The following is a 14478-nucleotide window of genomic DNA, read 5'->3' as shown; positions in this document are numbered from 1 at the left end:
ACTCCATTGCCATGTAAATTTCCATGACACAAACATCTGCATAATGTGTTGTTATGCATAAACGCTATATTTGCATGGTGCAGTGTATCAGGCCGTTGACAGTATTGTGACTGGAAGTAGCAAAAATGACAATATGAAGGTGCTCATAGTACATTTTTGGATGCCTATTGTGCATTTTTATTGTTACAGACACATGCAAAGACTACAATGGGGATAATTGGTGGATGTTGGACACTAGAAAATTATTATGTGAATGATGTGACATGCTTTTTGAGTTAAGTTTTGTCACATGTATTTTGGCTTACTCTTCATATATGTTACTGTGGACACTGTGACTGATGTTCTACATTGGGAGAGGGAGGAGATGAAAGTCTCCAGTGTACCTCCCATTTCCAGACCTTCAGTCCATGGAAGAAAGGGATTTCATCAGAATGTTTTCATTTGAATAGAAAAAGCATACAGGATTTATGTCATCAGTTGGAGCCTGATCTCCTTCCTCAAAACACTAGTCACACAAGTATCCCACCAATTGTGAAGCTTAAGGCAGTATTGGCTTTTATGGCCACAGGTTCCATTCAATACACTGTGTCTATATTTGGTGGAATGTCACAACCAATGTTCAGTGGTGTACTGCAAGATGTCCTTTCAGCAATGATGAGGCACATCGACAACTACATCCAGTTTCCCAGGCATTAGGATTTAACCACTGTGAAGGTTGATTTCAGTGTATTTGATCACCTTCCACATGTAGTTGGAGTCATTGATGGCACCCATATTGCCTTAGTACCACTGCAAGTCTGGGATCAAGTTTACCATAACAGGAAGCACTTCCTTTCTATCAATGTGCAAGTTGTCTGCTTAATGGATTTGTATATCTGAAACGTCTGTGTCCGGTTCCCAGGATCAGCCCATGATTCCTTTGTACTGCAGAACAGCACCATACCCCAGCTGATGACACAACTACTACCGGAGGGTTCCTGGGTTGTTGGTAAGTATGATCTATCCTAACTTTGTGTGGGTAATGTCAGGTAGCATAATCAGAAAGTGTGTAACTTATTGTTGCACTTATGTCTGTCTTCCATCTAGGAGACACAGCGTATTTCAACCGTCCATGGTTGTAGGCACCCATGAGGGATCCAACTAAACCAGGGGAAGTCTGGTTCAATGAGGTCCATGGAAGGACACAGCAGGCAGTGGAGCGGGTGTTTGAGCTCCTGAATGCCAGATTTAGATGTCTGGACAAGCCCGGGGGAGCCCTCCTCGACTCATCCGGGAAGGTGTGTCAAATGATGATGATCCATATTTGTAAAGCACAAACATATCACCCCTTAAGGTTTCAAGGTGCTGGGGGCCATCTGGGAGATTAAGTGGGCTATTGCCAAGAGTCAACTGATGCTGAGCTGAGCTGCCTCCGGTGCGTGGTCTCCTGCATGCTCCACAACATCGCCCTGCGATGGGACATCCCTTATATCAAAATGGATGGAGACTATGCAGTTGCCACTGGGCGAGGATCCTGAAATGCCAAATGTTGATTATAGTGGTGAAGAGGAAGGAGCTGACATGTGTCAAGATCTCAAAGACAACTTCTTCTCATGAGTGTAAGTATTTTATGAAATGTCATCACTCTTCCCGTTACAGCAACTCTTCTTGTGATGATGTGAAGAGTATGTTGGGGAAAAATATTAGGAAAGTCAAGCTCTGCAAAATCTAAGTGAAAGGTGTTTGTTGTTTTTGTTGCTTCGGTTAGCTTTGATTTTTGTAATGGACTGTGTTCTCCAGAAGTTGACTATGTGAATTGTCTTATGTGTATGGTGTGATAGCTACGTTCACCAGGGCATCTTCATTTGGACATTTCAGAGTTGTGACATTTGCGGGTATGGGATGCTGTTTGGAAGTACGAAGGGGACATGGGTTGTTCCTGGGAATGACTGTCACAGACTTTGGGTGTACAAATCCTGTACCAGGACAGCTTGCACAGCAATATGATGGAAGTTATGAGGAATCCATTGGACTTGCTCTTTGCAGTGTGGTGGCCCTAATGTAATATGTGTGGTGAAATACTTACATTTGAAAAAATGGTCCTCAATGACGTTACACAACTCGAAACCTCATGTCGCTTCATTCAATACAATATTTCATTGAAAGAGAAAACCTCACTCACCAATTTGAAATTGAATGAAACCTTTGTCATTAAACCAGCTGATAAAGTGGGAGGAATAGTCCTCCAAGAAATAGACGTTTACAAAAGTGAAATACATAGACAATTGGCGAACACAGACCACTTTTACAAATTACCTACTAACTCCACCAGGGAACTCCAAAAACTCATCTGAGGGCTTAGAACGAGGATTTTTGAGTAAACTTGAACATCAGTTCCTCAACACCAAGGGGGCGTGGCTTGGGCGCCGATGGTAATGGTCGCCTGAGAGCCCGGCTCCGGGACTGAGCCCGTGATTATCCTGTAATTCGGCGGCTGCGGGGCACCCCAGCCCCCGCATTTTGCGGACCGGCCCGACGGAAACCTGCCGGGGCCCCTGGCGTGATCGGCACGAGCGGCGACCCGGCGAAAATCGCAGTCCGGGGTACCACGCAGTGCGACCCAACATGGCGCCCGGACTTCTTTGTCCCCCTGGCCAGATCCATTAGATTGGAGGAACGTCGTTGGCGGCGGTGCATCCCCTGCTCTGCCGGCTCCCGGTGGGGGTCGGAGCTGGACATCGGTCAGAGCGGTCTCTTTTAACGGGGATTGCACGCGGATGAACGGAGGCCCACACCCTAGCGGATCCCACGCGGGGACGGCAGGAGGCCCTGTCGGTGGCCCCACTCCCTACACCGCACTTGGCCACTTTCTCCTGGCCGACCCACTTCCATGGGAGGCGCAACCTTTTGGGGCCGCGAATCGTCCGGTGGAGCTGGTGACATCCACTCCGGGACTCTGTCGGCCGTGCGGGCCTGCCCGACCTGGCGACGGCTGTCTCCGCCTCCTCCTCGGTGCCCCCGGACGCCGTGTTGGTGGCGTGAGCCAAGGTTGAGACGATTCAACGGGCCCTGGAGACGGGGATCTCCGGCATTCGACCTGAGGCCTAGCACCCGGGGGAGTCATAGCCGGGGCCCGAACTCGGAGGCGTCCGCTCCGAGACCTGCACGGAGAGCGGCCGGCGACATGGGGAAACCTAGAGGAGCCAAGGGGACTGCCCCAGCTGTCTCGGACTCGGAGACCCAGGACAAGGAGGAACGCGGGGGCCCCGAGGATGCCGGCGGTGCACCACTGCAGCAGCAATTTGACCGAGTCCTAGAGGCAATAGCGACCACACGCTCGGCCCTCCAGCAGGACATTGCCCAGGTAGCGACGAGCCTGGGTCTCCTTAGAGCGGACCACAGCAAACTTTCGGACCGGGTCAAGGAAGTGGAGGGCTCGGTGAAAACCTTGGAGCCGGCACAGCGGACCTTGGCCGCGGATATGAAGGATGCCTTATCCCAGATTACGGTCCTGGAGCAGAGGGCGGAGGACGCGGAAGGCCGTAACAGGAGGAACAACATCCGCGTGGTGGGCCTGCCAGAAAAGATTGAGGATGGCGACATGGTGGCATATCTGGAGGCCTGGCTCCGAGACACGGTGGCCCCGGAGGGTCTATCCTCCTTCTACACCCTGGAGCGGGCCCATCGGGTCCCGGCGAGGCCACCGCAGCAGGGACGTGCCCCACGACCGGTGGTGGCGCGATTATTGCACTTCAGGGACAGAGACTTCATCCTCAATGTCGCCAGACATAATGGGCCATTTAAAGTGGCGAACAGCCAGGTGAACATCTTCCCGGATTACACCTATGAAACTCAATGCAGACGGTTTTCCTTCCTGGCGGTCAAGCGCGAGCTCCGGAGCGAGGGTATCCAATACTCGCTCTTCTATCCTGCGAGGCTCCGCATAATTGTCGATGACAAAACTCAGTTCTTCGATACCCCAGAGGACGTTTGTCACTGGCTCGAACTATATAGAGCGGGGAAAGGTGGATCTGGCTCCTCGCCTCGACAGGTGGCGGAACCGGAGCAGAGACGGAGATCCAGGAGGATTCGGGGTCGCCGTGGCCGCTCGGGGGGTCCCTCAACTGTAGAGACATCGACGGAGCGGAAGGGAGTTCTAGAGGTGTTATCAGTGCTGTCTGGTTCACGGGACGCTGCCATTGCGGAGGAAGCGGTCCCTGAGGACGAGGAGGGTCCAACGGACTCCGAGGAATCCGTGCCTGACAGTGACCATACGCCGGTGATCACACCGCAATCGGCGGAGGACCTTCTGGATGGACAGGGGTAACGGGGTGAGCTTCTTCACTTTGGGTGGGGGCCCGGTGTCGATCAGAGATGCTGACTACCGGGGTAGGGAGGGTGGGGTGCCCTGGATTTGCCCCGAGGGGGTTTATTTGTGACACTGTTTTGGGCTTCGGTTAGTCCTGGTGGCCTGAGCGTCGAGGGCCCACTGCCTCCGCCCGGCCTGCACCTGGCCCTTAAGGCCTTCCTGCGGTGGCGACTGCAGGATTAGTAGGGTATAGTTGGAGAATATGGTTTGGATGGGAACTAGATGGTGCTATTTGGGTCCTGTTCTGGGGAGGGTGGATGGGGAGTTGATTCATATTTGGGTTGTTAAGTTATGGTTGGGGAAAATGGCCGCCATCAGTGCTGTGAGGATCGATGTCCTATTATTGTTGGGACCCGGATGGGGAGACTTTGCGAGAACAATATGGGACAATGGCTGAGGTAGCTAATCTGAAATGTGTTACTTGGAACGTACGGGGGCTTCACACTATGTCCAGGCGCCACAAGGTCCACGCTTACTTAGTGCGTAGGGGAATACAAATGGCGCTGCTGCAGGAGACTCATCTGAACAAGGCGGAAGGGGCGGCCTTACAGCGTAGGTGGAGGGGGCAGGTCTTTTGCACTTCGTACTCTGCGTATGCCAGAGGGGCGCTGATCTGGGTTAGGGCTGGGGTTCCCTTCCAGGTCACGAACACAGTGATAGATCCAGAGGGGCGTTATGTGGCTATTTCGGGGACTTTGGGAGGGAGAGACCTAAACGTTTGCTGTGTGTATGCTCCTAATGTAGACCAGACTGCCTTCCTTTCCAGGTTATCGGGCTCGTTGGCCCATTGCCTCTCCGGACCCCTCCTGCTCGGTGGAGATTTCAACTCAGTAGTGGATGTAGATATTGACCGCTCGCATCCACCCCTCCCCGATTCTCCGGTTCGTCGCTTGGCTAGGGATCGTCGGGACTGGCAGACTCACTGGGGTCTAACGGATATTTGGAGGGCGCAACACCCCACAACCAGGGATTACTCCTACTTCTCGAGCCTCCATGAATTGCACGTTCGACTTGACGGATTTCTTGGCTCGCCCGAACTGGTTTCAGCAGCGGTCCGGTCTGAATATTTGACCAGGACCATTTCTGACCATAACCCCCTCCTGTTGGACCTTGGCTGGTTTCCCGGGGTGCCGGCGGTGCCCACCTGGAAATTACGGCCCGAGATCCTTGAGGACAGTGTCTTCAAGGCGGACCTAGGTGATACGATTTCAGGGTACTTTGCGTCCAACCGTGGCACCGCGAGCTCGAGAGCGCTAGAGTGGGACGCTTTTAAGGTGGTGGTGAGGGGGTACTGCATTTCTAAACAGGTCGGCGTGAGGCGAGGTATCCTCGCCGACCTAGAGGCAGCGGATCGAAAACTCCGCGAGTTGGATTTACGCCGCCCCGGGCGCCCCGAATTGCAGGCGCACACGGCGGAGGCGAAGGAGGCGGTGGCGGCGGAGGTCGAACGGCTCCGCTGTTTTGACTATAAGGCCTATACGGTTCGGTCCATCGCAGAGGGGGATAGGTCGAGCGCGCTGTTGGCATGGCTGGCCAACCCTACGCGGCAGTCCTCACTGACGACGTCCATGCACAGGGCAGACGGAACCCAGGTGTACACCCAGCCTGCGATTCTGAGCTGCTACCGGCAATATTACGAGCGCTTATACCGCAGTCGCTCGGTCCGAGACCCTGACCTGCTCGATAACTATTTGCGGCCTTTAGAGATCCGAACGATGGAGCGGGACGTGGCGAAAGCCTTGGGGTCCGACATAGAATTGGGAGAGATCCGTAGCGCCATCAAAAAGATGGCGAGAAATAAGACCCCGGGCCTGGACGGTCTTCCTGTGGAGTTCTATGCGGCCTATGCCGATCTCCTAGCCCCTAGATTGTTGGTAGTATACAGGGAGGCGAAGAGGCTTGGGCGTCTCCCAGGCTCGATGTGTGAGGCATTGGTGGTCCCGCTCCTCAAGCCTGGAAGGGATTCCTCCGATCCGGGGTCGTACCGTCCCTTATCGATGCTGACGGTGGATTATAAAATACTGAGCAGCATCCTGGCCTCGAGGCTGCTCGGCCACATGAGCTCCTTGGTACATGAGGACCAGGCTGGCTTTATCCCCAGGCGTAACACGACCATGAATATTCGCCGGTTGTTCCGATTGCTAGGGGAACCGCTTGTGGACGCCCCGTGCCCGGTTGTCCTCTCAGTGGATTTAGAGAAGGCTTTTGATAGCCTGGAATGGGACTACCTTTGTACTGTGTTGCGGAGGTTCGGCCTCGGGGAGGGCTTCATCAGGTGGACCAGGGTTCTGTACGCCTCGGCGTCAGCCAGGGTTCGGGCGGGACCGCTGATTTCCTCACAATATCCGGTGGAACGAGGCACGAGGCAGGGATGCTCGTTATCCCCACTGCTCTTTGCGCTGGCGGTGGAACCTCTTGCGCTGCATCTCCGGTCGGGAGCCCATTACACGGGCCTGTGGACTCCTTCGGGCCCGCATTACATCTCACTGTATGCAGACGACCTGTTGCTCTTCCTAGAAGACCCGCTAGATGCCCTACATGGGGCTGCGACGGCGCTCACGGAGTTTGGGGAGGTCTCGGGCCTCCGAGTGAATTGGACTAAGACCTGTCTTTTCCCGGTCCGCAGGGGCACCCCTACCCCTACTCTGAGTAGGGAGATTAGATGGGAACCCGACTGCTTTAAGTATCTAGGGGTGTATGTCTATCATGAACCTTCTGGCCTCCTGGATGGGAACATTGCCCGGGGCATTCGAGCACTTCGAGGCAGTATGGGCTTTTGGGCCACGCTACCGCTCTCGGTGGCTGGGAGGATAGCTTTGCTTAAAATGGTGGCGCTCCCCCGGTTGCTATATTATTTCCGGACACTACCGATCTGGGTCCCACCGACCACGTTTCGACTTTTACGATCCATGATTGTCGGATTCCTGTGGGGTTCGGGCCGCCGGCGGGTGGCCCTCAAGACCCTACTGAGGCCGAAGGAGGAGGGTGGGCTTGCGGTGCCGGACTTCGAAAAGTATTATTTAGCGGCGCAGCTCCAGGCCCTCACCCAGGAGATCGCCCGGGAGTTCCGGGGCCCCGAAGAAAAGAGGGGAACGGGCATGGCCAGGCATGTTCTCTCCTTCATAGCGATGAGACAACGGTTGGCCTTGCAGGACTTGTCAATGGAGGAGCGGACTATCCGCCTGTGCTGGAACCGAGCTCACGCCCGGGGCCACCTGCGAACACCGTACGCGCCCGAAATACCGCTGGGGATGCTAACGGCTCTGCCCCATGGGGGTGATTGGTCGCGGCTGGCGACCTGGGAGGACGCCGGTTTGCAGCTAATCGGGGATCTATATGAGGACGGGTCGCTCTTGCCCTTCCAGGAGCTCATCGAGCGCTTCGGGATTCCCCGCGGCGACTTTTTGCTGCACTCGGCCCTTGTCCGAGCGACCCAGGCGCACTGGAGACGCGGGCAGGAGGAACCCCCTTTATCCCCAGTATGCCAATACGTGATGATGTCTGCGGGCACGGTGAAGGCGGTCACTTGCCTTTACGGCAGACTGATCAATGAGGGGATGGCTCCCCTCACCACTTTGAGAAACCGCTGGGAGGAGGACATTGGCAGGGAGATCCCGGAGACGACCTGGGCCCAGCTAGTGCGGAGGGCCTGGAAGGGCACACGCCACGCCCGCTTTCAATTGGTCCACTACTACGTGCTCCATAGAGCCTATTTGACCCCGGTGAAAATCAGGCGATATTTTGGTACGACTTCGGCGGAATGCCCCAGGTGCCCGGCCCAGGAGGCGGACCTCCTCCATATGCTGTGGGCCTGTCCGGGATTGTCATCCTATTGGGAGGAAGTGGGGAAGACCCTGGACGAGACGACGGGGAGATCTTTATCGCTTGACGCGGCGGTGGGCCTCCTGCACTGGTTCCCTCATACCCCCAAAAATAAAATTTCTAGCAAGTTCATTGATCTGGGGCTACTCCTTGCTAAACGGGAGGTGACCAGGAACTGGAAGGCACGAGCTGGTCCGACGGGAAGCCGGTGGCGCAGCGAATTTTTGAAGTGGGCGGCGGGGGAGAGTACGCTCAGATACCAGCTAGCTTGGAGGCAGCGTAATGAGAAGGCACAGGAGGCAGCGCTGGAATGGGAGATGTTGGTGCAGGCCCTTAGGGATTATGGCGCCCCCAGCGACTCTGAGCTTGAGGAAGAGGCTCGCCCTGAGTCCCGATAGACGATTGCACTTTTCAGATCTATTGCTTTCCCCGTGGGTCCTTTTGGAGATCCTGTGGCGGTTGGTGCCGCGCGCTGATGGCGGGGGGAGGGGGAGGGTTTACCTGGGGTTGGGGTGTTTTAAGAGTGGGGTGTTATTTTGGGTTTATGGGTTTGTTTGGAAAAGCAGATGACGGACAGCGGGTTCTCCGGGCCAGCTTCGACATCCTCCTGAGCCCCCATTGAATTTCGCCGCCCGACCCTAGGGTTGTGGGCTGAATGGCTGTGTAAGTAACTTACGATGGGGGAACGGAGGGTTGCGTCTCATTGATCGGGCTTGAGATATAATGTTGGCCGGTTATGTAACGATTTACGGATTCCTGCAATAAAAATATTTAAAAAAAGAAAAACAAAAAAAAAAAAAAAATCAGTTCCTCAACACCAAGTCACCCCGCATGCCTGTAATCTATACCCTACCCAAAATACATAAAAATCAGGAAAACCCATCCGGCTGCCCCATCGTTTCTGGATGTGGCTTTATTCTAGAACCACTGTGCCACTATGTAGACTTTTTTATTAGGGATTTTGTTCCTGAAAAAAATTCTATATCTGCGACAGTATGGCAATGATTAATTTGGTTGAACATCTTCCATTTGACCCCGACTCTGACACCCTATGCACTCTGGATGTGGAGTCGCTTTATACAAATATCCCCCAAGTTTACTCTCTACTTGTCATTGAACAAGTTTTGAACACACGTCCCCGCCCTCATGCGGTACCCACCATCTTCATACTGCAGTTATTGGAAATATGTCTTGCGAGGAATTTCTTCATCTTTGAAGGTCAGTTTTACCAACAAGTCAAAGGAACATCAATGGGGGCTATTTTTGCCCCAAACCTAGCCATACTCTATATCGGCTCCCTTAAAAATATACGCATCCTGTCACCGGCGAATCCTTTCTGCACTGGTATCTCAGTGTGGAAAAGATACATTGATGAAATTTTTATGATTTCGCAAGACACAGAGACTACCATGAATCAATTCCTCCACTGGTTAAACAACAACTGCGAGGGTCTAAATTTCGCGATGACACACAACAAAACCACAATTCCATTTCTTGACCTAAACATCCAGTACAAGGATGGCGTACTTATCACAAGCCTCTTTAGAAAACCTACTGAGCGCAATACGCTTCTGAGGTATGACAGTAACCACCCACGTGCCCTTAGAGACTCACTTCCCTACTCACAGTTCCTACGAATTAGGAGGAACTGTACTTAGAAAGAGGAGTATATTCGTGAAGACAAAGTCCTGAGTAACAAATTAACATCGAGAGGTTACCCACGCAGATTAGTTCGCAACTCCCTGAAAAGAGCCTGGTATTGACCAAGGGATTGTGTCCTAGAACCTAAAGAGAAACTCTCACAAAACCACTTAGAATGTGTCACCACCTTTTCACCTGTCTCACATACTATACGCAAAAGCATCCTTAAGCATTGGGAGGTCTTTAATGCTGGCACACTAAACCTGGAACGCCCACTGTTCGTATTCCACAAAAACAAAAACAAAAAGGATCACCTGTTTCGAGCAGCCTTGCCTACCACATAAACCCTGGAGCACATTTAAAGATCATTGGGGCCTGGCACCCCTCACCGGGCATGCCAAATGTGGAAATTGTATTGCATGCAAATTTACTATTGAGTGCAAAGAATTTGTCTTTGGCAAAGTCAAAATTTAACTAAAGGAATTCTCAAACTGCAATACTTGTAACGTCATCTAAGCAATTCTTAGTCCCTGTAATAAAATCTATATTGGGCAAGCAACTCAAAAAGCACCAAAAAGGATTTGCCAACATCGCAGGAGTTCCGCTGTTGAACATCAAACGCCCCCCTTGTGGAACATTTCCTATAAACGAAACAACCCACACCTAAAATATAAATAAACAAATATGATAATTTCACAATTTACATAATTTTCAATTAAATAATTAATCACAAACGTAATAATTAATTATCAATAAATTATTTTTTAATTAGCTTCCCATCCTATACCCCAACAACCCACACCTAAAATATATCTTAAAAATTATAATAATGACACAATTTACATAATTAGCTAACAATTAAACAATTAATAATAAATAACTAATAATTAATTATAATTAATTATCTTCCTACCCCCTACCCCTACAAACCCAACAGCCCTCACCTGAAATATAACTTAAAAAATATCTTAGTTACACAATTTGCTTAATTAATTATCAACTAAATAATTAAAATTAATTAAACCCCACATCTTGAACTTAAAATTGAAATTAAAAAATGAACTAAATACACAATTTTCGCTCAAATAATTAAACTTCCTTAAAAATAATGATTAATTAAAATCTATTTACTTTCCACCCTTTACCCCTACAAATACCACAACCCTCACCTAAAATATAACTTAAAAAATAAATAAATTACATAGTTTACATAACTAATTATCAAATAAATAATTAATAGTATTTAAAAATAATTATTAAGTAATTATAATTAATTTACTTCCCACCCTGTACCTCTACAAACCCCACAACCTGCTACAACACTAAAAATGACAATTCACAATTAAATAACATTTCAAAACAACAACAAATGTACAAACTATGTTTAAAAACATTAACAATAATTGTGTGGCATTCTCTGGTACACTCAGGGGCATATTCTCAAGGACCTATCGCGGAGTTAGCGGCACTTTATGGCCGTCAATGTGGCGATAAATTCATCGCACTATTCAAAATCTGGTGCTAACAGCCGATATCACCAGTTTTCCGGCGATAGCAGCCGCAAAAAAAATCGCCACAGATGACACCGGCAACTAACACTAATGAGATGCAGAGTAGGCATTCTCGTGCAAAAAGCCGCGACAACACCACTTCGCAACATTCTCAACGACCAGCCAGATCGGTTCACAAAACATGCGATAAGGCGCTTTAGCAGCAGGGATTTAACACCTGCTCTTACCTGCTTTTAAGTTGGATGACAAACTGCACCATGAAAGGGAGCCCAGCCCAAACCACACCTGTAGAACGAGAGATGCCATGGAGCCACTGATCATGCAGCTCGGAGCCCCAAGAGGGCCACAACACCCACCGCAACCACCCCAGGCCCCCCCAGCACCCCTCCCGGGCACCCCTCCCAGACAAAGAGATATCACAGCAACTGCAAGAAATCCTGAACAAAACAATTGGCTTGATGTCGCACAATCACAACAAACAACAATCATGTGTGGTCAGAAAAAGGTGAATCAGTCATTCATCTTTGAATTTCAAAACAAAACAGTTGATTCAAATTAAAACAATAACAACTAAGTGGAAGAGTCATGGCGGGTCTTCTCTGGACAATCTGTAAGTCACAGCCTGCAAGACAAAAATTAAAGATAAGAAGGTGTGCCATGCGCTCATCCAAGGACAGAGAGACAGGGAAAGTGAGAGAGCATGAAAGGGAGAGAGAGAGAGTGAAAGGAAGAGTGGGAGAGAGAGAGAGAGAGAGAGAGAGAGAGAGAGAGAGAGAAAGAGAGAGAAAGAAAGAGAGAGAAAGAGAAAGAGAGAGAGAAAGAGAAAGAGAGAGAGAGAAAGAGAGCGAGAAAGAGAGAGGGAAAGAGCGAGAAAGAGGGAAAGGGCGAGAAAGAGTGAGACAGCGAAAGGGGGAGAGGGAGAGAGTGTGCCGACACTGCGGACATCAGGCCTCACTGCTCACCTGCTGCCACTGATGAGTCTCCAACCACGTGCCGGTACACACTGCAGTCCACCAGGTCCCTTATCTGAAACAGATTCCCGAATCATGAATGGTAGAGTCTACATCATTGCACACGCCATCAGCGCTTGCCCTCACCTGCACACACAGTCTGCTGCACACCATGCCCTCCCGCCGCCCAGCGGTGATTGGCTGCCCCTGCGCAACCAGGCCTCACTGCTCACCTTCTGCCACCGGCGTGTCTCCAAGAGGGCCCGCCATGAGCCGGTGCAAGCTCCAAGCCCTGGTCCCGCGACCTTGGCAGCCTCCACATCATGCAGCCCCACACCGAGGGCCACAAGATTACACACCTGATCCTGGGTCTTGATTACACAATGGCAGAGATCAAATCAGTGTACAGGGCATCACCGCAGGCTGCACACCCGCTCAGCTCTTTAGGTGCCACTAACTCTATGAACTGCGAGGCAACGCAACATGACGGTTGGCCTGCGCTGCGGTCCAGCAGGGCTCATACAAATCCTTACCAGTCCAGACCGCCAGGACGGCGCATCATCGCAGGCTGCACACCTGCTCAGCACTTACGGTGCCCCTACCTCAGTGCACCGAAAGTCACCGTCCCGGGGTGGTAGGCCCGTGCCAGCCGCAGTGTGTCCGGTGCCACCAACTCTGTGCAATGCAAGTCATAGACCCTCTATGATTGAGTCCTGTGATATGCCAGGCGAACGCAGCCATGTCACCTCAGGCACTGGGGAGGAACTGGGACACGTAGCGACATCGTCTGCCCCTTTATACGTAAGCCGAGTGGGCTGGGTCAGCATACGCCAGGCCAGCGTAGGGGTGTGAATAATTATCCCTGGGCTCTGGGTGTGGTTCATTTCTGGGATGGACAGGAAACCAACTGATGTGTGTGTCTCTGTCGCAGTGTGGGCGCCACACGGCCCGCAATAGACATTATTGCAATTTTGCATGCACCTGGAGGGCGGCCGCGCGAAGGGAATGTACAAGGAGCGCAAGACCGCTCGGCTCTTAGATCATACATGCCAACTGTTGTGTGGGTTTCACCATTGGTGCACCATAAGCCTACAGCCTGGCCTCATTTGCAGCGCGAAAGCCATATCACATTTCCAGAATGCAAGCACTTGTCAGACTAACATTAGGATGAAAGCATCTTTGTCCCAATACATAATGCGGAAGGACATCTGCACCTCCGACCTTGGTCTTGCATGCTGCCGGCACCCCCTGAGAGAGATACCATAGCAGATGATGACGACACACTACGCACAGTGCAAATGAAAGAGCAATGTATCAACACCACACACAGAAGTCCTGGCTCCAGGTACTCTTTTATGGAATGCCCTTGACCTTTATGTACACAACTACCCATACGTCCAAACGTTGCACACACATACGACTCATTGCAATGAGCTGTGGCATATCATCCACATAACTGCCGCAGGCCTGAGGAGTGCCAGTCATACGAGAGCCAACAACGCACCGTCCGAACATCCCGGGCACATGCACAACGGCTGTCACGTGGAACTGTACCGTGACCGAATGCTGCCTGTGAGTGTCTGGGGAATTGGTCTGCATGTTGTGGCCCTTGTCTTGCCCGTACTGACACACATGCTAATTAAGTATACGCAACTTCACTAGTGTTCAATTGTGATGAGTGTTGATTGGAATGACCAATTGTGTGCCTCAATGAGCATTGTCCGTACACATTGAGGGACTGACTGACGCATTTCACTGAGGGGTGAGTCCCTATTGCCAGCTCCACCTCTGTGAGCCAGACATTGTGGTTGGGATAGTTGCTGATAGACCTGTGCTCCTACGTGTCTTCAGCAATGTGAGTATGGTGTCCAACTTCTTGCCATGTGGATCTATGTGATCCATCACTACAGGCTGTGTTCACCCAGTTGTGTGTGAGTTGGGATACGAAGAGATGTTCTGTTGTCAAATGTTGTAGTAAAGACAGGGTTTTATGTGCACACATTGCTATGTTAGCATAAGTGCTTTAGAATTTAAACACCATCTTGCCACTTTGCTGTTTTTCCACACAACACTATAGATAGTTGTTATTACAAGTAAAACTGCTTGCTTGCTTTTTATTCACATGAGAACGGTTTGTTGCTTACATCCCTAGACGTGCACCGCGACCTTCGTCTGAACACTGTGGGCAGAAACCGTCAAGGTCAAA

The sequence above is a fragment of the Triturus cristatus genome, chromosome 8 (genome assembly GCF_964204655.1).
Source record: "Triturus cristatus chromosome 8, aTriCri1.1, whole genome shotgun sequence".
Classification (NCBI taxonomy): Eukaryota; Metazoa; Chordata; class Amphibia; order Caudata; family Salamandridae; genus Triturus; species Triturus cristatus.
The sequence above is the reverse complement of the archived record's forward strand: the minus strand, read 5'-3'. Positions refer to the sequence as shown.